This window comes from Mirounga leonina, unplaced genomic scaffold (assembly GCF_011800145.1).
Source record: "Mirounga leonina isolate KUSES-001 unplaced genomic scaffold, KU_Mleo_1.0 Mir_125, whole genome shotgun sequence".
Lineage (NCBI taxonomy): Eukaryota > Metazoa > Chordata > Mammalia > Carnivora > Phocidae > Mirounga > Mirounga leonina.
The window spans coordinates 25,729,552-25,756,341 of record NW_023270305.1 but is presented as its reverse complement, the minus strand read 5'-3'; the positions used below and the strand labels follow the sequence as shown (position 1 = coordinate 25,756,341).

The window sequence follows — 26,790 nt, the reverse complement described above, 5'->3', positions numbered from 1 at the left end:
AAACAAAAAAACCTTTGAAGGCGTATTGAAAAAAACAATAACAACAACAACCACATTTGTCATTACCAAAAAGAGATGTCTTTAGGTAAAAATAATACAAACCCCATGCTACAAAGATGATGCAGATAGTTCTATTTATCTGGTCAGTGGGCAAAAAGCAAGCACTGAAGGGCTTCAGCTCCAATCTTTTGTTCATTTTTTATTGCTGGAATTTCATCTTCATTTCTTCGTGTTGGATGACTAAAGCAGATGATGCTGGTAGAGATGGTAAAACAGCATCTACTCAGCCCCACCCTGCTCACCCTGGGAGCTGATGAATTCTCAGCTGGTGGATCTGCTTGCTGCTTTTGTCTCTTAGCTCTCTTGCGCTTCAGGGTTTTCCAGTCATTTGTGCAGGTAATTGAATTTGCTGTGGTACCTACGTTGAGGTGGCTACTGACCTTGGGTCTCATCTCCTTGATTTTCCTTATCTTCTTCATTGCCGTCCTCCCTAGGCTGTTGTTGGCCAGGAGGGCCCCTGCGGAATCGTGATCTGTACCCCGATACATTTCATCTCACTGGCCTACCTTGTTCTCCTGCATCCTGATCGTCAGCTCCCACCATCACCTCTCCCAGCACAGGAGGGTTGGAGGACTGTGGTCTGGGCCTGTAGGATCTCTGCCTGTAGTAAGGTGGGAACCTTCACCCGCCAGAGGGCAGCGCTGTGGGGCATGCTCTTCGGGAGCAGTTTCCCAACCCTCCTCCTTTTCCCCACTCTCACTCTTCTAGTAATTCTGCTGGCAATTGCGTGGAGGACCCCGTCATGTGGAGAGCATCTGTAATGGCTACGGTGGGCTGCGTATTTCCTGCCCTGCACTGGAGTTCCACCAGGGCCTGTCGCTGAAGCTGCCTCCACACCCTCTTCTCCTTCAACAACATCAAACTCCAGCATCTCCCCATCTCCTACACTGCCAAAGAACTCCCTGGGCCTATTCTTCTTGATGGCGGTCTGGTGTACAAATACACTCCCTTGGTGTCAATCCTATTGATGAAACCGTATCCATTTCCTACACTGAACCATTTGACTGTTCTCAAAACCTTCCTTGTGATGACCTTCTTGTCACCCCGGGCATACGCCAGCGATGTGAGGTCACCTGGCCCCCACTCCGTGCATTGCTGCCCATGGTGCCGGCCTTGCTGTCTGCAGCACCGAGGGCAGGGGTGCGGCTGCTGCTGGGTCGCATCCTGGCTGCGCAGGGTTGCCGGGATGGTAACTGGGGCTGGCTGAGGTAGGGGTGCCTCCTCCCGGCTGCAGTGGGGCTGCTCTGGGCTCCCTGAGGTATGCTCACTGCTCCCACTACCCATCAAACCCATCGAACTGTTATTAGGTCCTTTTTCACAGCTTCAGAACTCTGTGTCTCTAGGTCATCTGCCATGGAACCACTTATCAAACGTAGAGATTCTCAAGATCTATCGTTATTAGATATGCAGCAGAGATAAAATCACAGATTCAAACTCCACAGCAAAGAGAAAGGAACAAACTCGGGCTCCTGGGTGGCTCAGTTGGTTAAGTGCCTGCCTTCCGCTCAGGTCATGATCTCAGGGTTCTGGGCTCGAGCCCTCCATTGGGCTCCCTGCTCAGCCGGAAGCCTGCTTCTCCCTCACCCCGCCCTCTGCTCGTGCTCTCTCCTGCTATCTCTCTCTCTCTCTCAAATAAATAAAATCTTAAAACAAAAAAAAGGGAACAAACATCATGCACACAACAACATAGATGAAACTCAAAGTCATTATTCTTAGTGAAAGAAGTCAGACACAAAATAGTACATATTGAATAGTTCTACCTGAATAAAACTCTAAAATGCAAACTGATCCATAGTGATAAAAAGCAGACCAGTAGTTATCTAGGATATGGGGGGTTGGGAAGGACTGCAAAAGGGCCTAAGGACCCTTCTGGAGCTGATGGAAACAACTTTTCGTAGCTTGTGGGGGTGGTTTCTCAGGTGGATACATCTCTTAAAACTCATGGAAATGTACTCTTTAAATGGGGACAGTTTGCTGGATATAAATTGTATTGCAATAGTTACTAAAAAACCATAGAGATTCAAGATTTCAGCAAGAGCAGACTAGAGTGTGTCAACCCGAGAGGAGCCAAAATGTGTATCATTTGGATTTTACAAGCTTTCTACAATAATTTTTCAATTCTGTGTTCTCAATCACAAAACTTAAAAAGACTAATTTCAGTGTTTTTCACAGTTGACTTCTTTGCTATGAACTGATAGGTGCTATTCAAACACATGTTCATTTGTGTGTATGCTGGCATATACCTCATTTTATTGTGCCTCGCTTCATTGCACTTCCCAAACCCTGCGTTTCTTACAAATTGAGGGTTTGTGGCAACCCTGCCTGGAGCAAGTCTGTTGGTACCATTTTTCCAACAGCATTTGCTTGCTTCCTGTATTTGTGTTTGGTAATTCTCATAATATTTCAAACTTTTTAAGCATTATTATATTTGTTATGGTAACCTGTGATCAGCAACTACAACTCACTGTAAGCTCAGATGATGGTTAGCATTTTATCACAATGAAGTATTTTTTAATTAAGGTACGTACAGTGTTTTTTAGACATAATCCTATTGCTCACTTAATATACTATGGTAAGGGTACACATAACTTTTGTACGCACTGGGAAACCACCAAAAATTCCTTTGACTTGCTTTATTGCGACATTTGCTTTATTGCAGTGGTCTGGAAATAAATCCACAATATCTCTGAGGTATGCCTATGATTCTTTAGTGCTACATAGTAGTTCTATGGTATTCTAACCATTGTTGCTATGGATCAGAAAAGAAGTGGTGTAGATTTTATATGTAAATTATTCTTTCCCATTAAGTGAATATTAATTTGTGTCAACCAACCAAAGATTTGCAGAAGTTCAGAAAAGGGAAAAATGTATCATTAATTCCCCACAAAGTAGGTATGTTGTTAACATCTCAACTCAAAAGTGCTTGCCATATTTATACAGTGTGAGAAAAAAACCACTTTTAATGTTTGAATTTTACTTTTTGGTTTTATAGGTTTATTTTTAATAAATATGTAGGACATATAAAAGCTTTATGTCATATACACATTATTTATACCTGTACAGGTTAAATATTATTATAAAAATGGCTAAAATTCATTTTTCTTTAAAGGAATTTTAAAATTATACGAATTTAAGAAATACCTAACAAGATCACTTTGAAAATGTTGATAATTTTGTTGTCATTTTATATCTACTAATGTTACTTCTATCAAAAGTAGTATGTCATTAAAATTCAGTATGGAAGCATTATTTGTTTGAAGTCATAATATTCCCTTTGGTTGTTCATTATAAATACATAATATTTTAGTGATATTATAAACTAAATTGGGCTTATTGACTTGTCCTGATAAGTGACTGACTTCATTCAGACACTATGAAAATTCATTTCTTTTTTTTTTCAAATTTTATTTTATTATGTTATGTTAATCACCATACATTACATCATTAGTTTTTGATGTAGTGTTCCATGATTCATTGTTTGCATATAACACCCAGTGCTCCATTCAGTATGTGCCCTCTTTAATACCCATCACCAGGTTAACCCCTCTCCCCACCCCCCTCCCCTCTAGAACCCTCAGTTTGTTTCTCAGAGTCCATGGTCTCTCATGGTTCATCTCCCCCTCCGATTACCCCTCCCTTCATTTTTCCCTTTCTACTATTTTTTTTTTTTAACATATAATGTATTATTTGTTTCGGATGTACAGGTCTGTGATTCAACAGTCTTACACAATTCACAGCGCTCACCATAGCCCATACCATCCCCAATATCTATCACCCAGCCACCCCATTACTCCCACACCCCACCACTCCAGCACCCTCAGTTTGTTTCCTGAGATTAAGAATTCCTCATATCAGTGAGATCATATGATACATGTCTTTCTCTGATTGACTTATTTCACTCAGCATAATACCCTCTAGTTCTATCCACGTCATTGCAAATGGCAAGATTTCATTCCTTTTGATGGCTGCATAATATTACATTGTATATGTATACCACATCTTCTTTATCCATTCATCTGTCGATGGACATCTTGGCTCTTTCCATAGTTTGGCTATTGTGGATATTGCCGCTATTAACACTGGGGGCACATACACCTTCGGATCACTACATTTGTATCTTTGGGGTAAATACCCAGTAGTGCAATTGCTGGGTTGTAGGGTAGCTCTATTTTCAACTTTTTGAGGAACTTCCATGCTGTTTTCCAGAGTGGCTGCACCAGCTTGCATTCCCACCAACAGTGTAGGAGGGTTCCCCTTTCTCCGCATCCTCTCCAACATCTGTCGTTTCCTGACTTGTTAATTTTAGCTATTCTGACTGGTATGAGGTGGTATCTCATTGAGGTTTTGATTTGGATTTCCCCGATGCAGAGCAATATTGAGCACTTTTCCATGTGTCTGTTGGCCATTTGGATGTCTTCTTTGGAAAAATGTCTGTTCATGTCTTCTGCCCATTTCTTGATTGGATTCTTTGTTCTTTGGGGTTGAGTTTGGTAAGTTCTTTATAGATTTTGGATACTAGCCCTTTATCTGATATGTCATTTGCAAATATCTTCTCCCATTCTGTTGGTTGTCTTTTGGTTTTGTTGACTGTTTCTTTTGCTGTGCAAAAGCTTTTTATCTTGATGAAGTCCCAATAGGTCATTTTTGCCCTTACTTCCCTTGCCTTTGGTGATGTTTCTAGGAAGAAGTTGCTGCGGCTGAGGTCAAAGAGGTTGCTGCCTGTGTTCTGCTCTAGGATTTTGATGGATTCCTGTCTCACATTGAGGTCTTTCAACCATTTGGAGTCTATTTTTGTGTGTGGTGTAAGGAAATGGTCCAGTTTCATTCTTCTGCATGTGGCTGTCCAATTTTCCCAACACCATTTGTTGAAGAGACTGTCTTTTTTCCATTGGACATTCTTTCCTGCTTTGTCGAAGGATAGTTGACCATAGAGTTGAGGGTCTATTTCTGGGCTCTCTATTCTGTTCCATTGATCTATGGTGTCTGTTTTTTTGCCAGCGCCATACTGTTTTGATGATGACAGCTTTGTAATAGAGCTTGCAGTCTGGAATTGTGATGCCACCAGCTTTGCTTTTCTTTATCAACATTCCTCTGGCTATTTGGGGTCTTTTCTGGTTCCATACAAATTTTAGGATTATTTGTTTCATTTCTTTGAGAAAAGTTGATGGTATTTTGATAGGGATTGCATTCAATGTGTAGATTGCTCTAGGTAGCATTGACATCTTCACAATATTTGTTCTTCCAATCCATGAGCATGGAACGTTTTTCCATTTCCTTGTGTCTTCCTCAATTTCTTTCATGAGTATTCTATAGTTTTCTGAGTACAGATCCTTTGCCTCTTTGGTTAGATTTACTCCTAGGTATCTTATGGTTTTGGGTGCAACTGTAAATGGGATCGCCTCCTTAATTTCTCTTTCTTCTGTCTTGTTGTTGGTGTATAGAAATGCCACTGATTTCTGTGTATTGATTTTATATCCTGCCACTTTACTGAATTCCTGTATGAGTTCTAGGAGTTTTGGGGTGGAGTCTTTTGGGTTTTCCACATAAAGTATCATACCATCTGCAAAGAATGAGAGTTTGACTTCTTCTTTGCCAATTCGGATGCCTTTTATTTCTTTTTGTTGTCTGATTGCTGTGGCTAGGACTTCTAGTACTATGTTGAATAGCAGTGGTGATAGTGGACATCCCTGTCGTGTTCCTGACCTTAGGGAGAAAGCTCTCAGTTTTTCCCCATTGAGAATGATATTCGCTGTGGGTTTTTCATAGATGGCTTTTATGATATTGAGGTATGTACCCTCTATCCCTATACTCTGAAGAGTGTTGATCAAGAAAGGATGCTGTACTTTGTCAAATACTTTTTCTGCATCTATTGAGAGGATCATATGGTTTTTGTTCTTTCTTTTATTAATGTGTTGTATCACATTGATTGATTTGCATATGTTGAACCAACCTTGCAGCCCAGGAATAAATCCCACTTGGTCGTGGTGAATAATCCTTTTAATGTACTGTTGGATCCTACTGGCTAGTATTTTGGTGAGAATTTTTGCATCTGTGTTCATCAGGGATATTGGTCTTTAATTCTCCTTTTTGATGGGGTCTTTGTCTGATTTTGGGATGAAGGTAATGGTGGCCTCATAAAACGAGTTTGGAAGTTTTCCTTCCATTTCCATTTTTTGGAACAGTTTCAGAAGAATAGGTATTAATTCTTCTTGAAATGTTTGGTAGAATTCCCCTGGGAAGCCATCTGGCCCTGGGCTTTTATTTGTTGGGAGATTTTTGATTACTGCTTCAATTTCCTTAGTGGTTATAGGTCTGTTCAGGTTTTCTGTTTCTTTCTAGTTTAGTTTTGGTAGTTTATACATCTCTAGGAATGCATCCATTTCTTCCAGATTTCTAATTTGCTGGCATATAGTTGCCCGTAATATGTTCTTATAATTGTTTGTATTTCTTTGGTGTTGGTTATGATCTCTCCTCTTTCATTCATGATTTTATTTATTTGGGTCATTTCTCTCTTCTTTTTGATAAGTCTGGCCAGGGTTTTATCAATCTTATTAATTCTTTCAAAGAACCAGCTCCTAGTTTTGTTGATCTGTTCTACTGTTCTTTTGGTTTCTATTTCATTGATTTCTGCTCTGATCTTTATTATTCCTCTTCTCCTGCTGGATTTAGGCTTTATTTGCTGTTCTTTCTTCAGCTCCTTTAGGTGTAGGGTTAGGTTGTGTATTTGACCTTTCTTGTTTCTTGAGAAAGGCTTGTATTGCTATATACTTTCCTCTTAGGACCGCCTTTGCTGCATCCCAAAGATTTTGAACAGTTGTGTTTTCATTTTCATTGGTTTCCATGAAATTTTTTCATTCTTCTTTAATTTCCTGGTTGACCCATTCATTCTTTAGTAGGATGCTCTTTAGCCTCCATGTATTTGAGTTCTTTCCAACTTTCCTCTTGTGATTGAGTTCTAGTTTCAAAGCATTGTGGTCTGAAAATAGGCAGGGAATGATCCCAGTCTTTTGGTACTGGTTGAGACCTGATTTGTGACCTAGGGTGTGATCTATTCTGGAGAATGTTCCATGGGCACTAGAGAAGACTGTGTATTGTGTTGCATTGGGATGGAATGTTCTGAATATATCTGTGAAGTCCATTTGGTCCAGTGTGTCATTTAAAGTCTTCATTTCCTTGTTGATCTTTTGCTTAGATGATCTGTCCACTTCAGTGAGGGAGGTGTTAAAGTCCCCTACTATTATTGTATTGTTGTCAATGTGTTTCTTTGCTTTTGTTGGCTTATATAATTGGCTGCTCCCATGTTAGGGGCATAGATATTTATAATTGTTAGATCTTCTTGTTGGATAGACCCTTTAAGTATGATATAGTGCCCTTCCTTAACTCTTATTATAGTCTTTGTTTTAAAATCTAATTTGTTTGGTATAATGTTTGCCACTCCAGCTTTCTTTTGATGTCCACTAGCATGGCAAATGGTTTTCCATTCCTTCACTTTCAATATGGAGGTGTCTTTGGATCTAAAATGAGTCCCTTGCAGACAGCATATCGATAGGTCTTGTTTTTTTTATCCAATCTGTTATCCTGTGTCTTTTGATTGGGTTATTTAGCCCATTTACAATCAGGGTAATTATTGAAGGATATGAATTTAGTGCCATTGTATTGCCTGTAAGGTGACTGTTACCATATATTGTCTCTGTTCCTTTCTGGTCTATGTCACTTTTAGGCTCTCTCTTTGCTTAGAGGACCCCTTTCAATATTTCTTGTAGGGCTGCTTTCGTGTTTGCAAATTCTTTTAGTTTATGTTTGTCCTGGAAGCTTTTTATCTCTCCTTCTATTTTCAATGACAGTCTAGCTGGATATAGTATTCTTGGCTCCATATTTTTCTCATTTAGGGCTCTGAATATATCCTGCCAGTCCTTTCTGGCCTGCCAGGTCTCTGTGGATAGGTCTGTTGCCAATCTAATGTTTCTACCATTGTAGGTTACAGACCTCTTGTCCTGAGCTGTTTTCAGGATTTTCTCTTTGTCTCTGAGACTCATAAGTTTTACTATTAGATGTTGGGGTGTTGACCTATTTTTATTTATTTTGAGGGGAGGGTCTCTGTGCCTCCTGGATTTTGATGGGAGGTTCTCTGTGCCTCCTGAATTTTGATGCCTGTTTCCTTCCCCAAATTAGGGAAGTTCTCTGCTATAATTTGCTCCAATATACCTTCTGCCCCTCTCTCTCTTTCTTCTTCTTTTGGGATCCCAATTATTCTAATATTGTTTCATCTTATGGTATCACTTATCTCTCGAATTCTGCCCTCGTGATCTAGTAGTTGTTTATCTCTCTTTTTCTGAGCTTCTTTATTCTCCATCATTTGGTCTTCTAGATCACTAATTCTCTCTTCTGCCTCATTTATCCTAGCAGTTAGAGCCTCCATTTTTGATTGCACCTCATTAATAGCCTTTTTGATTTTGACTTGGTTAGGTTTTAGTTCTTTTATTTCTCCAGGAAGGGTTTCTCTAGTATCTTCCATGCTTTTTTCGAGCCCTGCTAGTATCTTTATAATCATCATTCTGAACTCTAGGTCTGACATCTTACTAATGTCCGTATTGATTAGGCCCCTGGCAGTCGGTACTGCCTCCTGTTCTTTTTTTTGAGGTGATTTTTTCCGTCTTGTCATTTTGTCCAGAGGAAAATAGATGAATGAGAGAACAGAATGCTAACAGGGTAACAATGACCCCAGAAAAATATACACTAAACAAATCAGAAGAGACCTGAAACTGGGGGAAAAGAAGGGGAAGGAAAGAAAAAAGAAAAAGAAAAAAATTTTTTAAAAAAGAGAATATGATCAAATATGATCAGGTTGGTGAATAGATCAGTGCCACATGCTAGATTTTGGGCATATTTTGGTCTGTTAGAAGAAACTGCCTCCCAAAATTTTAAAGAAAGAAAAACTTATATATGTAGAAAAATAAGGGTAAATGAGATGAAGGGATGGAATATGACTCTAAAGATGAAAATTATAAAAGATTTTATAAAAGGAATTGATAAGAAGTTGGTTGAAAAAAGAAAGAAGAGGGTTTAAAAAAAAAAACGGAGAGAATGTGATCAGGCAGGAGACTTGAACAAAGCCATACACTAGAGATTTAGGGTATATTTTGGTCTGTTAGAAGCAACTGTATCCCAAAATTTTAAAGAAAGAACAACTTATATATATACCAAAATAAGGTTAACTACTATGAAGGGATAGAATATGACTCTAAAAATGAAAAAAAAGATCTTTTAAAAAGGGATTGATAACATGTTGGTTGAAAAAAGGAAAAAGAAAAATTCAAAAAAAATAGAAAAAGAAAATTTTAAAAATTAACTTTGAAAGACTAAAGAATCAGGGGAAAAAAGCCATGAATTCTATGTGCTGTATTCCCCTAAGTGCTGGAGTTCTGCCGTTCTCATTGATCAGTAAACTTGGTCTTGGCTGGCTGTTCTTGCTGATCTTCTGGGGGAGGGGCCTGTTGCTGTGATTTGCAAATGTCTTTGCCGGAGGTGGAAGTACCCCGCCCTTGCCAGGCCAGGCTAAGTAATCTGCTCGAGTTTGCTCTCGGGAGCTTTTGTTCCCTGCAAGCTTTCCATACAGCTTTTGAAAATGGTGGCCTCCCATCTGTGCCCCTGAGGAGCAGAGAACTCAGGGCCCCCCTCCTCAGTGCGCCCCCAGAGAAAAGCAGTCAATCACTCCTGTCTCCCTGGTCTCCGGCCGCACTCTGTGCCCACCTGGCCTGTGACTGAGCATTTTTATCTCTGGCACATGACCCCGTTTGGAGTCTCCAAACCCAGCATATTCCTGCAGTGCGCTCCCACACCACTTCTCCTGGGGAAGGAAAGAGAGACTCCCTGGATCTGCTGCTTGTTGGGTCCCTGCTGGAAGAGCAGTGGCCTGACTGTGCCACGGATCACAGTTTATGGCAACCCCGAGCTGAGAGCCCACTCCTCGGCTCCATCTTTGCAGCCGGCTTCCCTTCTCCAATACCTGGGAGCTCTGCCACACTCAGTCATGCCTGGTCTTTCTGTGACCCCGAGGGTCCTGAGATCACACTGTCCCAGCGAGGGTTCCATCTCCCGCTTAGCCACTGGAGTGATGTCCCTCAGTGGAGCAGACTTCTGAAAGTTGCGGTTTTGTGGTCTGCTGCTCTATCACTTGCCAGTAGCTGGCTGACAGAGGCTCCCTACCCCCTGCAGTCTATCTTGCCGAGTATCACCTCGGATTCACTTCGCACATCCTACCTTCCAGAAAGTGGTCTTTTTTCTGTTCAGAGAGTTGCTGCTATTCTTTTCTTCAATCTCCTGTTGAGTTCATAGGTGTTCAGAATGTTTTGATAACCATCTGGCTGAATTCCTGGGACCAGATGAGATTTAGGTCTCCTATTCCTCTGCCATCTTGGTCCTTCTCCTGAAAATTCATTTCTGTTTATAAATTGCAGTTATCAAATGTATAGAATATAAGCAGTTCACAAATGGGGATTACTGATATGTATGGCATAATTTTTGAAGAATTCTTGAATTCCTTAATTCTTGAAAACAGCATTTTTAAAATATGTTTCTGATTATTTCCCTGTTGGTTATGTTAAAAACAAGCATGTTTTCCTTAGCAACCATGGTCCATAATAAGAAAACTGAAGTCTGAGAAAATTCTGTGAGTCCATTTGTTATAGCTAATGCTATACCAGCATAAAGGCATTTTCTGAGGATTTTCTCATGTTCTCCATTTCAATAAACCTGAAAATCTTAGTTCAGACCTCCAATGGAAGCCAGTGAGCCACTATGATTCACTCCACTTTGAGAAATAGGAGAAACAATGACAAAACAAGAATACCTATTACAGAAAGCCAAAAATTGTAATGGAAAAAATTTTCATAACAATTAGAACCACTCCCTGCCCTTGCTTTCCTTTTGTTCCTATCCAACAACCAACTGGACCATGGGCCTTGGAATCTCAGAATAGTTCTGTTTCACAGTCAACACAAAGATAACATTCCCTTGTTTTTAAAGATTTATTTATTTATTTATTTATTTATTTATTTATTTGAGAGAGAGAGAAAGAGAGCAGGAGCAGGAGGGGCAGAGAGAGAAGGAGAGAGAATCTCAAACAGACTCCCCACTGAGCATGGAGCCCGATGGGGGGCTCGATCTCATGACCTGGAGATCATGACCTGAGCTGAAACCAAGAGTCTGATGCTTAACCAACTGCACCGTCTAGGCACCCCAGCATTGCTTTGTTTTTAGAAGAGAAGTTTTTCCCAAGTGAATCCTTATGACGGGTTTAGTGAAGAGCAGATTATTTTTATGGGAAAACTAATCAAAGCTATGAGGACTTAAAATTGAAATATTCAATGATACCTTAGTGTGGCCAGTTTTTTTATACACTAAAATCCACCTAATACCAGTATTTATCAGTTTTGCAGAAAGAGAACTGTGAAAAGGGTCTTACATATTAGATATAAATAAGCCACACTTGAGCTTCATTTTGCAACTTAACTGCTTAAACAGTGTATAAGCCAACACTATTCAGGGCAAGATAGTTAAGTGATTCAGTAGATCAGACTCACATCTTTATTTCCACTGATCTGTGTGTTGACTTCTGTGAGTTATTTTCCCTTTCTGAATCTATTTTATATCTTTAAATGAAGTCAATAGACTAGATCTGACACATTCAATTTGCTTCCACAGATATACCTCAGAGGACCCTAGGGATCAGAGTGGAGAGTGCCTGGGCAAATGTCTGTCTACTTATCCCTCACCCCATCCTCACTCCCATTCAATAGTAAACACTGCTATTATGTATTTCTAGACTGGGTTTGGTGGACTTTTTTTTTTTTTTAAGAGAAAATGGACCTAGAAATATATTTTTAAGTGCTTGTTACTATTAGAATAAATTATCTCTATGGTACCTTCTAAGATCTGTACTTAAACATAGCACTGAAAAGTGGCAGTTAGGACTTATTAGTATAAATAATAACACCAGCATGTCACTAAAAGATAGACATTTTTAATATAATAAGTTCCCCATGTAAAAACCAGGTTGTGAGGCATAGATTTGTTCATAAGTTGGCGATTTGGGAGATGGAAAACATTTTTCCATGGAAACACTTTTTAGGTGAAGTGAAAAAAGAGAAAAGAAAAGAAAACTAATTTGACTGCCAAAGTAAAAATGGTCCATTTTCAATAAAGAAGAGTGGGAGAGATGTTCTCACAAAAGCTGCAATTAAAATTCAGTAGCATAAAGATTAAAATCTTTATTTGTAATATTTGAAGACAAAAGACTTTAGAGATATTTAATCTATTTCACTCTCTTCTTTGATTTTGAAAGTTACCCAGAGACATGATTTGAGAGAGAGCTCTTTACTGGTGTTGGCATGCTGACTGGGAAATAAAACAATTAAAAAATTTAAAAAGCCAATGGTCATTTAATTTCATTCAGAATGAGAGATTTGCTGAACTCCACTTAAATCCTGATACCCTTCAAACTTTAAAAATTTGTGTCAAAATTAGGGGAGAAGCAGCACCAGTAGCTTTCACTGTGTAACTATCCCTACCTTTGTTCAAATATATAGATTTCCAATCAGAAGATGCTGATAACTCAGGGAGTAGCTCTGTTAAGACAGGTGGAATGTTTATATGTTTTTAAAATCTGCCCTGAGAGGGGGCATCTGGGTAGCTTAATGGGTTAGGTGTCTGACTCTTGGTTTTGGCTCGGGTCATGATCTCAGGGATGTGAGATTGAGCCCCACATTGGGTTCCACACTGGCCATGGAACCTGCTTGAGATTCTCTCTCACCCTTTCCTTCTGCCCCTCCCCCGCCCTCTCCATCTCTCTCTTCCTCTCTATAAATAAACAAGCAAATAAATAAATAAATAAATAAATAAATAAAATCTTCCCTGAGGTAAAAACCTTTGTTTAAAAGATTAATAAATGAAGATGAATCCTTATGATTTTTTGTTTAAAATATTAATAAATGAAGATGAATCCTTATGATTTTTTGTTTAAAATATTAATAAATGAAGATCCAGAGGAAAAAAACATAATGAAATCTGTCTATGCAATTTAGTCAATAAAAATACAAATATCTACTTATTTTAAGTACTATTAATTCTACTTAATTCAAAATATCATATTTGGAAATGTTTCCAATACCCTATAGGAAAATTTATTTCACTTATGCTGGAATATTTTCAGACTAAATACTGTAAATGGGAGAAGATGGTTTAGAATCCATAGCTTATTAATACATTGTTCAACATTCTGAATAAATGGGACAAATCAAAAGTGATCACTTTTATGAAATTCTATGTTCACCAACAGAGAATTTTATAGTTCTTGATTGTTTATATATTTTGGAAGCATCAGTATCCTTCTTGACCTTCCAGCAGTGGAATAATTGGGCATCCCACAAAGATTCTAGTTTTCATGAGCCTGATTGTGGGAAATGGAAATCCCATATTATTATATCCCAAGATTATACTTACCATGAAGAAAATTACATGATCATTCTTACCTAAAAGTTAATACACATTGGGCACTTTGCATATATTTTAAAACCTTACAATAATGAAGGAAAATTGCTAGTAGTTTATCTGTAACTACTGTACTATAGTTAAATTGGGTTACAAAATCATTAAAATAAGAATTCTTCCATATTTTTATTTTTTAAGCACCAATACAGGACCTCTTTCTTTACGCAGTTACAAATAGACAAAATTCCTTTCCCAACTTTTATGATAAGAATGCATTAGTGTCTTCCCTCACACACACAAATTATCTTTCCAATTCCCCACTTCCCCTGTTACAGCACAAATTTCACTGAACAAGAAACCTGAAGGTTGAGCATATTCCCATAAGATTTTAAACATTAGAAGGAATGTGCTTCTTAGGTAATTATTTTTAGGAAGATAGTATGTACTTTTCCAGGCAGAGGTTTCATTTTGATATGAGCATGATTGATACATGACATATAGTGGTTCTGTGTCTTTGGGGGAGATAGGCATCACCAAACACACACATATACATCATGTGGTATATGCAAATTATGGCTTCATTAGATTTTTGTTTAATTCCAGGAAGTACTATACTTTCTTGGAAACATAAATTTCAGAAGGAAAAAAATATATATATTTCCCTTTTCTGGGAAAACAAAACCAAGGGGCCAAGTGTGACTTTTCTTTACAAAATATTTGCATGGTCTTCCACCAATTGTTAAAAGTACACTAATTTAAAATTCTAGTTAAATAAAAATTAAGATTTACTAGTTTAAGAAAAATTGTTTAAATTGGGTTACAAAATATTAAAAAGTGGCTTGAATTAAAAGTGGAATAAAAATTAGATACAATAGTTGGGATAAAAGAGAGGAACCATAAAGAAGATTTAAAATGTCTTAGATGGTAGTTTAGCTAAGTAGCTAGAATAGCTAAAAACCGAAAGAAAAAACTTAAAGTTATATATCCCCAAATGCAATAGATGTGGATTTATATTTAATTGTCCCGTGTTAATAATATTGCTTTTAAAATGTTTTATTAAAGTATAATATAGTAAACTACAGCTCTAGGAGCTTCTACGTGTATATATGTACTCAGGTAACCACCAGCCAGATTAAGATACAAGACGTTCCAAAAGTTCTCATCATGGCCCATGTCAGTGAATACCCTGCACACTCAAGGTAACCAGTATTCTCTCTAACCTATCACAATAGGTTAGTTTTGCCAGTTCTTGGACTTCATGTAGAAAAAAATCATGCGGTATGTATTTTGTATGGCCACCATCTTTTCCTCATCTTTATATCTGTGATATTTATCTATACTGCTGAGTGTAACATTAGTTTATTCTTTATTTCTAAGGGGTATGCCATAGGATTTACACCGCAAATTATTTATACGAGCATGCTATTTACCAGTAGAAAGCCAAGCCTCTTGTTCTCAGAACATGGGTATTCAGATATGCCCATCATAGTCTCTTTCACCACCTCTCATCTCCAAAGGAGAAGGAATAGTGGTGAAACCAAAAGTGGAAGACCCCCATCTTTTATGCAGGATGTTATTTCTTTGTTCTCCACATTTCAATGATCATGAATAAATAAACCTCTGAACTCAGAATTCAAAACTCAAAGAGAGCCACTCCGTTCCATTCTTAATAGACTGGCAGGACTCAATGATGACTAAACATGAATCATCTCTTACAACTGTAGGCAAAGCATAGGAAGAGGAAGGGGATTTGATGTTAACAGAAATATCTTAGTCATTCTTCAGGTGGACAGGGCACGTGTGCTTGGGAACATGCAGGCAGGCAGTATTGATGGACATGATTTGAGAAGGATACTTAAATCCTTCTTGATGTATTTGAAATGATGCATCAAGAACTCAGCAATTTCTGGTTCAAAAGGTCCTTTTGTTCGATAGATCTTTATACATCATTTGATCTAAAACATGTCCTTAGCTTTTCCAAACTTTCAAATAATTTTTCCAGTTTTTCAAGTAATTTCCTACACTATAAACATGTGAAACATATTGTATGTAATTAAGCTATCATGATTTATTTCCTGTTATCTTAATACTTCTAGCTCTCACCTTTGCTAGGAACCTGGATGACAGCCCTTTTATTCTGAAATACGGTTTTTAGCTCAGCAAATAAAATTACGTATTATTCAGGACCAAGGTTATTCTTGAAGTAGTTCATGCTTTCTTTTCTGCAACAATTAAATGTGTTTTGATTATAAACATGTTTTATAAACCTTAAAGACTGATAGAAAACATATTCAAAAATGATTTTATTTTGGGCGCCTGGGTGGCTCAGTTGGTTGAGCGACTGCCTTCGGCTCGGGTCATGATCCTGGAGTCCTGGGATCGAGTCCCGCATCGGGCTCCCTGCTCAGCGGGGGGTCTGCTTCTCCCTCTGCCCTCTTCCCTCTCGTGCTCTCTGTCTCTCATTCTCTCTCTCTCAAATAAATAAATAATATCTTTAAAAAAATGATTTTATTTTATTCCTTAAAATTTTGTTTTCGTGTGGTTTTATATTTCTAAAATGTGGAAAATTTTCTTGATGCAACGTATTGATTTTTAAATAAATAACAGGCATTTTGCAATTATGTGTTCCATTTTGCTTCATATTTTTTCTTATTAATTAAATTATTTATTTACTCTTATTTCACTTGCACCACAGGTCAAAATTCGAATTGTACTCTTAACTTATATTTAGTTCTAGAAAATTATTGGACATTTGTAGATAAATCAGTTGTTTATATGCTAAATCAATATGTCATGAAGTATATATTATTAAAATCAATAAGGCATCTCTAATTTATATATATGATAATTCTTGAAGTTTTATAAATATAATTTTTCACCATCTTTGATTTTAAAATAAATTAAAATATTTGATTTGGTCAGTAATTCTTAAGTGCCCCTTTTTCCTACATCATTATTTATTCTAGTCATGTACCTTCAACCGAGGAAAAAATGTTCATTTTTAAGAAAATATCATAAAATCGTGGTGTTCAGTTTTGCATAAATAATTCAATATCCATATATATATACACACACATATATATATATATATGGATCATGTGTCGCAGTGTTTTTTGTTTTGTTTTGCTTTGTTTTGTTTTATTGAAGTATGGCTGAAATTCAATATTGTATTTGTTTCAGGTACACACCGTAGTGATTCACCAATTCTATACATTATGTTATGGTCACTATGATATATGTGGCAGTGTTTATTATAAAGAATCATCACTCTGCCATTGGGAGAATGACAAGAAGCTCTTATACCAAGGTGGGTTGGTTTTTATTTTTCTTCTTAAAATGCTTGTTTCTATATCATAGAGCAAATTTGTTGCTTTAAAAACCAATTTCTGAAGGTAATCCATTTTAAAAGGTAAAAATTCTTAAACCTTAGACTATTCTAAAATGCTCACTTTTATGCACTCAGTTGTTATGGATTAATGTATTGTTATACATGATGATCTTCTTTCAGTGATTATTTCAAATTGATGATGTTCTAGAATTACCAACCAAAAATTTGGAAAGGAAAAGTCAGTAACTGTATATCAACTGCTTATACTGTGTTCAGTAAGGTTTTGTCCAAACTAACCTTATTTTTTGTGGTGATAGATTAGCAAATTGCATGTTGTTGATAGAGGAAGCCCTTAATTTTATTTAGGCATTACCAAAATCTTTCATGGTATCTCTTCTAAAATACTGGGAAAGTATTTATTGGCACAGCAATATACTCCACTGAAAAACTCCCAAAGATTGTGGATCTTAATGGATTCATAGCAATGGGAAAGGATGTCGTTTATGGATTGGTACAGAGCTGTCAACAGTTTTATCAACAACTTGGAAGATGAGAGAAAAGACATGGTTATCAAATTTATAAACGACTAGAAACCAGAAAGGTTAATTAATGTAAGAAATAAGATGCAAGAAAATGTCTATAACTATGAAAAGCCAAGTCAGCATGAATGATTTTGACAGGTATAAATGTAGAATATGTATTCCACAGTAAAAGTTATATATTTTATGTAAGTAGCAGTGGAAACCAACTTGAAAATGATTGTGTGTAGTTTTGTGTGTCCGATTGTGTGTGTGTGTGTATCCATCTGTATGCTGGTAAGAGAGTTAGTAGTTTTATTTACAAATAAATTTAATGTTAACTAAGAATATCAAATGACAATTAGAGGTGCCTGGAAGCTTGAGATGCACTGATAGAAAAATAGTGTCTTGACAAAAGATATCCCAACTCCTCTGCGCTCTCTCTGATTGTACTGCAGCATTATATGCAAGTTTGGGAACCACATTTTAAGGTCAACAATGACTAACTGGATAACTTTTCCATCATTGAGTCTTTATCTTTGGGAGATCACAGATACTATCTCATTAGGAATCTAAAAGAAGCTATAGATATGTCCCCAGGAAACAAAAATACATATACACATGATTTTATCTGCAATTTCGGAAGGTTTACAGCATTCCTGAAACCCATCTATGAATTTCCCACGTGTTCATGGACTTTAGCTTAAGAAACTCTGATCTAAGACCAAGTGGTGAGGCAGTAAGGGTTGTTGATTCCCTAACATATGAAAACAGTTAAAGGAATTAATGTTTAGTTTGGAGTAAAGAACACCAAAAGGGTAGGAACAAAATAGCTACCATCAAACATTTGAAAAATTTTCATGTTTGAGAGTTATTATATTTATTTTATGTATCTCCAATGAGAAAGATAGAAACACCAGAGAGACATATTTTGTGTAAGTAGAAATAGAATGAATGGGAGGAATTTAATTCAATTTAACATTCAATCAGTGCTTTCCACATGGTATGCTAGACTAGGAGGGCGAATGTAAATATCAAATGAATAAAACATAGTCTCTTTCCTTGGGATGTTGGAGAAGAAAGTTCTAGCTCAAAAAGCAAATTCCCTTTAAAAAATAATTAAAAAAAAAAATGCCAGCCCTTTTAAGACTATATGGTATATATATATTTTATCAACCTAGAGTAGATTTTTATTATTAGGAAAATAACGATTTGAATGACCACACTTAGTAATGCCAGTGGAGAGTAGTTCAGTAGGGCTCATTGCCCTGTGAAAAGGAACATGACAGAACTTTTGGGGCTACTCATAACTCTTATTCTGAAATTTCCCTGGTATACAGAGATGATAGCTGGAGTGTAGGTAAAAAATATCTGTGGGGCCAATGAGCATCTTGAGAAAAAGGAGTCCAGATTTCTTCCTCTTTTAGGATCCACCTTATTAGAGCTTCTGTCATAGATTGCAATATTCCAGATGGATATTTCCCTGCAGGAAAAGAACCTCAAACTCAAATGTATCCTGAAAGGTGACAGCATATGTTCTATATGTTCTTGAATGAGAACTCATTCTAGCAGAGCATGCTATTTAGGCGTGGAAGCCCTACCTGACCCAACCACATTGACAGAGCAGGTCCATTTTGAGTAAAATGTTTGACCATGTCAATGTAATCCAGAAGAACTGTAATCTTCAGAGCACAGAGTACTGTGCCATCCTTCATTACTATCTACTAGTACCTGGGCTGGTAAAGTCATCTGTGAGCCACTGAATGCAAATGTGTGGGACAGGGTTGCATCAGTTCTCGACATTGACCATCTTTGGGTTGCAGTGGAACTATAGCATCTGAGAAGTGGTCACAGTAGGCTCTCTAACCCTTGCCCTTGTGAGGAACATTAAAAACTATGGGCTAAGGGTATAGAAAATCAAGAGGGAGATGCTGGTGTTCCTGGAGTTATTAATTGAAATTATTAATAAAAAGGAAAGAACAAAACCAACATTTGCTGAAAAGGTCACTGAATCCCAAAGGGAATATACCTGGATTTGTTAAGTTTGCATTTTCCTTTCCAGTCTTGTCTATTATAAGTTAGAATAGTGATGGGAACTGAAAAGAAGATAATGCCCTAGTTTATTTTCTCAAATTAAAATCCAAAAATTATGGTAGAAGGAATATTTTCTCAAGGTCTAAATTGTGCTAGAAGGAAACAAGATCAATTGACTGATATAATGCACTGCTCATTGCAAAGGGCCTGTTGACCTTGAACAGTATTTCTGTGATCTATAGGTTGAATATGAAAACTGTAATTCTGGATAGTTCTAGAACAGTGATGCTTCTATGGATGGACATTATTATCAAATTGATGAGGCTTTACCCCATGCCAATTAAACATACATCTATGGGTTCAGTGCCTAGTCATCAATACTTATTTTTTTAATTAATAAAAATTCAGATCACTTTAATGTGCAGCCAGGGTTGTGAACCATTATCGTAGAGCAATGATTCTCAGAGTGTGGTGTAGCAGCATTAGCATCACCTGGGAACCTGCTGGAAATGCAGATTCTCTGGTCCAGTTTTGACCTACTGAATCAGAAACTCTAACAGATGGAGCCCAGCATTCACTGTTATAACATGCCCTCCAGGTGATTTTAATGCATACTCAAGTTTGTGAATAATGTCATAAAGCCTTATGAAGAGTTGTAATTTTTCTAATTAAATAAGTTAGGTTTGTTCATTAACCAATTACAACCAGGAGGTTATGTTGGAGGTAGATAATTGTATCTATGATTCTTTAATATATACCCACGGTCTAGATAAATGTAAAACATGCACCCAGTTCTCAAGAGTATGTGCTGCTTAACTTGCTCCTGTGTATTTGAAGGTGATTTCTATGCCTAGAATGGTAGAATACCAGTCACATTCATCCTGTACCAAGTCCCTTGCCACTTAGGTGTTTTTCTGTAGTAGAGGTGAATAGAGATAGGTAAATCCCTGCCATTCACTTATTCAACAAATACTCATTGAGTGTATACTAGGTGCCAAGTATTATTCTGAATTGTGAGGATACCCAATGAGCAAAATAGACAAAGATCCTTGCCCTAGAAGAGATAATCTTCTGATGGGGAAGTCAGAAAAGAAGCAATAAACATGAAAGTATGAATTATATATTATACTTGAGAATGATAAGTACTACAGAAACTAGAGAGCAAATAGGGTAAAGAGATTCAGAATTGTGGAGGAAGAGGGGGTGAGGGAAGCCATTTGCAACATTAATAGAGTAGATAGTGTAACCCCCGGAGAGAAAGTGAGATTTGAGTGGAAGGAGGTGGAAGAGAAAGCCAGGCAGGTGTCTTTGTGAAGGGCTGTCTATGGAGAGGGAAAGAGAACAAAGCCTGTAAAATAGGAGCATGCCTGGGGTATTAGAAGACCATGATGGTGGCCAGTGTGGCTGGATCAGTGTGCACAAGCGTGAGCAACGTAAATAGAGAGGAGGTGAGGGAGATAGTGGAAGACCTTGCCAGCCGTGTAGAAGGACCTGGGCTTTTACTCGGAGTCTAATAGGAAGACATTGGAGTGATATGATCTGACTTTCCTTTTAAATGGATCACTAGTCACTGGGTGAGAACAGACCATAGTACCAGGATAATAGCATTGGAATAAATCAGAAGGGTCTTGCAATAATCTAGGAAAGAAAGAATGATTGGGGTGCCTGGGTGGCTCAGTCGGTTAAGTGTCTTCAGCTCGGGTCATGATTCCAGGGTCTTGGGATCGAGCCCTACGTCTAGCTCCCTACTCAGTGGGGAATCTGCTTCTCCCTCTGCCCCCTCCCCCCACTCATGCTTGCTCGTGCTCTCTCTTTCTCTCTCTCTCTCTCTCTCTCTCTTGCTCGCTCTCTCTCAAATAAATAAAATCCTAAAAAAAAAAGAAAGAATGATTACTCAGATTAGGGTGCCAGCAGAATATCTCGTGTTGAGTCTAGATATATTTTGAAATTGGATCCAATAGAATTTGTTTATGAATCAGGTTAGTTAGGGAAAAAAATAGGAATCACAGATCTCTAAGGTTTTTGGCTTGGGCAACTGGAAGGATGTTGGAAAGGAAAAAAGTATTGAAAATACAAAAAAAAATGATTTGTAGTAGTAAGACTATACACAGTATCATCTCTCTCCTTAAGCCTTCCTTAAAGTGTTCATTCTCAATGTTGAAAGATGGAACGCCATCCCTTTACTCCCCTGTGCTCTGTGCCAGTGGATGGCTCAGTTTAAGAATCATGGTATTTATGTCCTTTAAACTGCTCACAGTACTTTCTCTACAGGATACATCCATACCTAATAGATTTTTATTCATTTCTTTATATATTTAACCAATACTCATCCAGCCCTAGGAGATGGGGAGGCACTGGTGATGAATTCCTAACACGGCAGACAGGGTGCTGCTAATGTGGAGCCCATGGGAAATGAGATAACTCGATCACGCAGGACCCTGCGCTGCAGCTTGACAAAGTCATTTTATTCCTCTGCCTTTCCTGTACTGCCTGACTGATACCTTAAAAAAGTCAACCTCCCTAATTTGGTGCCAGATCATGACTGATTTTGGAAAAGAGTACCTGTGTGGCACACATTAACATATGTGTGGGCAATGCTGTATTTCACACTGTGAGACAATGTAGAGAGAGGTAACCAACCTTCAGTGAAGCCATTAAGGAGAATGGATAACATGAACCTGTCTGAAATGACTCAGGCAAATTACTTCATTCTTTCTGAACAAGCTCTATGCATATGAGACACATAAATATGTCTTACCTGGCTATAGTAATACAGAAAGTTAACAAAGAGATTGGACCTACAACCTCTTAAAAAACAAAAACTAATTTCTTAGCCCCCAAAAGGAAGACCCTAAGTTGCATGTAGGAAAATAATAATACTCCCTAGACCCTGATTTATTAAAAAGACCATTTGTGCTTCCAAATCAGGCTTTTGTGGGTTTACAGATATTAGCGAAATGATTTCTGTGAAAAACCAAAGACTTTATTGACATATTTAAGTTTCCTAGGTGATTGAAAATGTTGTATGCTTTAAAGACCAATATCAAAAAAAGGTATCATTAAAAACTATTATTTTCAGGGCGCCTGGGTGGCTCAGTCATTAAGAGTCTGCCTTTGGCTCAGGTCATGATCCCAGGGTCCTGAGATCGAGCCCCACATTGGGCTCCCTGCTCCGCGGGAAACCTGCTTCTCCCTCTCCCACTCCCCCTGCTTGTGTTCCCTCTCTCGCTATGTCTCTCTCTGTCAAATAAATAAATAAATAAAATATTTTTAAAAAACCCAAACTATTATCTTCTATAGCTACAGACCCATTTTTTCCCAAGTACTTAGGCCTCTGTGATTTCGCTACCGCCCAAAGTGTGTTATGAAAAAACTTGATGAATTAGATGTAATTTATGCATAATTTGACAAGATTTTTCTCTTTGTTAGTTCAGAGGACCTTTCTGATACAGGAAGATAAAATAAAAACATTACATTTTGAATTATCCTTTGGGGAAAAATTGTATGCCTGAGAGCTGTACCCGTAGAAAAATGATGGGTTCCCAGAATATTATTACAAGACATATTCCTCCCTCTTCATTCCCTCTCCAGCCCCAGCAATAACAGAAACAAACAAACAAAATACTGCAGAAGAACTACTTTCAGAGGCATGATTTAGCCAATTCAAGTGCAATATGTATCATCCTACAACACTACAGACATCCTTAGAAAAATGATCTGATAGTATCAGTACCATAGCCATGCTCCCCTTTTGTGCAACACTGCCCAGGGAGCCCAGCGAGCTTGGAGTGCCAGGCTGTCAGTCAGAACTTGAGGATGTGCCAAACCTGTGCAGAGCACCACGGCTTTCTCTATAGGACCTCAAGGGAGATGTGTATTTTTGTGTGTTTCCAGAGGATCCAGAAAATTCAGGGAATTCTAGCGGATAGCATAGAGAAGGTATGTGGAAGAAGAGACAGATTTTCTAGGAGAGATTATTATGTGAAGCCTGACCTAGGATAATCTTCGGAATGGAAGAATGCAAAACTGGTTCTAACTGTCCTAGGATATATCTGTGTGCTCCACAACAGTAACTCTACAATAACGTGTACATTATCAGCAATGCATATAGGTTTCAATTGGATCTTTGAAAAGATCCAGGTCGTTGTTTTAGAATATGATACATTTATATATGTATGTTTGTATGCATGCATGCCCACACATAGTCCATACAAACCAGTACAGACATGCAGGGGTCAACTGATAGGAGAATCCTGAAACTTCTCAGATGGATGGATAAAACTGGGTGTATTCTGAAAAGGAAAGCACAGTCTATTTTGCACGGTTTATGTCCTTATAGGGCTGAAAATCCTCTCTGGATGCCTAAACTCAGTTTCCAAAGACAGTCTCTGCTTCGCTCTGGCACATTATGCTTATCACAGAATTATGTTTTCTTCAAAGTTATTACTTGAGAGAAGAACAGATGCCAAATATATATGTATATATAAAAAAACTTCCGAATATCTAATTTTTCTTCACGGATCAAGTAAATTTTTTTAAAAAAAAATTTTTGAATTGATATTTTGGATGGCATTCAATGTTCTTCTCTTTACATTTTAAGAGTCCTGGATATCTTGCCAGGCACATAAACCAAATTGTATTGGGACTGCAACACTTTAATAAGAAGCCTCAGTTATTGCCTCCCCCATCCCCACATGGCAGGACTCTCGTTTACTGGAGCCATCTTTTACCAAGCTGCCAACTTCCCCTTTTGCTAAATGCTCATAAAACTCCATCTTCTCATTGACTCTGTTCTTGAGTTCACGTTTTGTTCCTCAAGGATCCATTCTCTGATTCTGATCATCTTTTTTTTCTCTTTAGTTTTTGCCACTCACACATCCTACACACTCTACCTAATGTCACTCAAGAATCGCCTTTACCTCTTGGAGACATTGCCATTTACATTACTAGGACAAGGGCTCTAGATGTGGAAGCTCTTTCCTTAATTCAAATAGCAAAAGCAGTCTTATTAAATTGGAGTTACAGCCAGCCACAATGAACTTCTCTTCAGACCAAACACCTCTTTTATCCTGTCTGCCCTTTCTTTCCAAAAAGAATGTTCGTGTCTGTAAGTAGTGGTGACAGGTCTGGAGAAGATGAATTTCATAATATTGTGGAAAAGAACAATAATAAAAGAAATATTTCACTCTGTTTTTACTGACTCCCCAGGGAATACATGAAATTAAATGAGTTATTTAAATAAAGCACCCTAGGTCAAATGGTTCTAGCTCAAAAAAAAGTTCCAATTCAAAAAATAATAATAATAACAGTAACTTTGTAAAGGAGAAAAAGTTTTTTTTTTTCTTTTTTAAGGCAGAAGTTCTGTTTTTTCAAAAGTAATCTTAAGTAGAGGAGGACCAATGTAAAGTATGCCAGCTTTTCTAGTCAAAAAATACACAGGTGAAAGTTGGAGGCCTTCCCTCCCACTCACAAGTCCTCAGTCTCCTCAAAGTCAGTAGTGAAGGACTTTATTAAAATCACTGAGGAATCTCAGAGCATATTTTGAAAACAATAGTACTAAGTGATACCAAGCTCTGAAGGGCAATGTTTATGATTTGGGAAAATCTCCTGATGATGTATCTTATCTGGTAATTGCTTAAAATTATTACCTGAGTGGGCGCCTGGGTGGCTCAGTTGGTTAAGCGACTGCCTTCGTCTCAGGTCATGATCCTGGAGTCCCGGGATCGAGTCCCGCATCGGGCTCCCTGCTCAGTGGGGAGTCTGCTGGTCCCTTTGACCCTCCTCCCTCTCATGTGCTCTCTCTCTCTCAAATAAATAAATAAAATCTTTTAAAAAAAAATTATTACCTGAATATCTATGCTTCAGAAGAAGACATATTTAAGGGGAAAATGGCATTATAAACAGGTTTGCCTATCAGATTGTATGTTAATATTTTCCAAGAACGGGTCCAAAACTGCCTAACTCATTGCCACATTGAACTATATTCTGTTTAAATAACGTGGTAAATTGTAGTCAGATTCCAAAAGTATCACTTCAGCTGTGGTTCTCAACGGACAAATATACGAGGAGACCTAATACCAAGCAATAGACCCTCCTGTGGAAATAAGTTTTGCAACTGGTTTTATTTTGGCACAAATGGCAGTTATGGTAATTTTCATTGCTCTTACTAATGTCATTTTACTGGAGATCACTGGGGACCATGAAAGGTGGTACTACTTCTGTGATCAAATAGCATTACTTAAGTTCTTTTTCCCCCTTTCCATAGAAAAGATTTGATTTGAAGTAAAAATTTCATATGTCTAAGGTAGCTACATTTTCTCTGATATGAAAATGTAGTTCATATTAGGATTCTTTAAAAAATTAACAAATATATATATTTCCTACCATTTGCTCTTGTTTGTTCTTCCCTAAAGACCTATTCTTCTACATGACACGTTCAATGGTTCAGTGTTGATTTCAGGATAACATCAAGGGTCACCAGCTTCCTTCATAAAACGTTTGAACAAAATATCTCTACTACAGTCAGGCTCTATCATTTTTGTAGTACTGGATACTTCTGCCTCTACAGTTTTGTTGGTGTCCATGTGAGCCCATTTTGACAGATTACATTTGCTGCTCCTTATAGAGGTACTAAATCAAATGCTTACCGATATTTCAGCCATTCCAACATCATGTCCTAATTAAACTTGTTCAGTCAATGGCATTCACCATGTTTTGAAACCATATTATATTTAATCAGTAGCTCTCATATGATGCATACATACCATGCGAGGAAAAAGAATCATGCTCTTGCTTAAACATGTTAAAAGACGCCATTGATTATGAAGTCTTGATAAAACAACTTTTCCATTTGAAGAAAACCGATTCAATGTCTAGGTAGAAAATCCTGACTGAGAATGTCAGAAGAAATGATAAAGAAATAACTTTTTGATTTCACTTTTGAAGAAGATTCAACAAATTACCAACCTTTGGAAAGGGGAGGCAGAAATTCCAAAGATTATGATCTATCCTTTGAGATAATTTTAAAATAGCTGTGAGGATAGAGTAACTAGACAGTGCTCGTTTCTCATCTTTTTTTTTATGAGAGTTTTGTTTACTAAGTGTTAATTTTAATAGTTGAGAGTTACGAGTTAGAAGCAAAAGTCTCTTAAATGCCGGAGAGATATTGGATTACCATCATTTGCCTTTCTTTGGTCTCCATGGGTAACAAGAATATGATCAAATAGGCAGAGGATTTCAACAGAACTTCAATATAAATTCAATATTAAATTAAAAGAAATAACATTTAAAAAATTGGGACATACTGGGAATTACCTTAGTCACTTCATTCTTATCTTTGTGTGTCTGGCTTATTTCACTATG

General features: G+C 37.6%; 1 pseudogene; it reads right to left on the bottom strand.

Annotated features, from left to right (window-relative positions):
- LOC118007520 lies at positions 1–24,203 on the bottom strand (annotated as a pseudogene).
- Positions 24,204–26,790: the final 2,587 nt, after the last annotated feature.